Genomic DNA, 839 nt, shown 5'->3' on the forward strand with positions numbered 1-839 from the left:
GGCAGGAACAATCCTGAAGCTTTTAGTTGATAGTTCAAGAATAAAAGAATGTCTAGTATATGATTATGGCCTGTCAAGAACAGAAGTACGAAGTTGTCAGCGGAGTTCAAGGATAGCAGAGACGCTGAATGTATTTTTTTATCATATCAAAAATGAAAAAGACAATGTTGTCGAAGAGAGTATTGCGATGCAACCTATTAGAATAAACGAAATTGACATTCATAAAGAGGAGTTGATAGCAATTCATGAAAGTCTAAAAATAGGTTTGTCCCCGGACTTGATGGGATGTATCCGAGGATTCTCTGCGAATCGTGGGAGGAGATTGCAGAACTTTTGACTATAAGCTTTATTTCTTCAGTGTTTATGTCATTAGTGCTAGAAGACCCGAGTTTAGCAAATATTGTCCACTTCTTCACGAAGTGGAGAAGAGACAATGCTGGTAATTATAGAACAGTGATCCTTAGCTTTCTTGCAGCTTACTTTTTGGAACAGATTATGAGAGATAGGATTTATGATCATCGAAAAGGAAGAAGTTGATTCGGGACAGTGAGTACGATTTTATGAATAGCAGGTTGTGCCTCACAAACCTTATTGAGGTCTTTGAGTAGGTGAGCAAACAGGTGGATGAGAGTAAAGTGGTTGATGTGGTGGATATGGTTTTCAGTAAGGCACTGTCGGCTGTTTCATGAAATGCAGAGTCATAGGATTGAGAATGGTTTAGCAGTTTGGGTCAGAAATTGGCTCGCTGAAAGAAGACAGAGTGTGGCAGTTCATAGGAAATGATAATCCTGGAGTTCAGTAACTGATGGTGTACTACAACGTTCCTTTTTGTGTCCGCT

This window comes from Chiloscyllium punctatum, chromosome 22 (genome assembly GCF_047496795.1).
Source record: "Chiloscyllium punctatum isolate Juve2018m chromosome 22, sChiPun1.3, whole genome shotgun sequence".
NCBI lineage: Eukaryota > Metazoa > Chordata > Chondrichthyes > Orectolobiformes > Hemiscylliidae > Chiloscyllium > Chiloscyllium punctatum.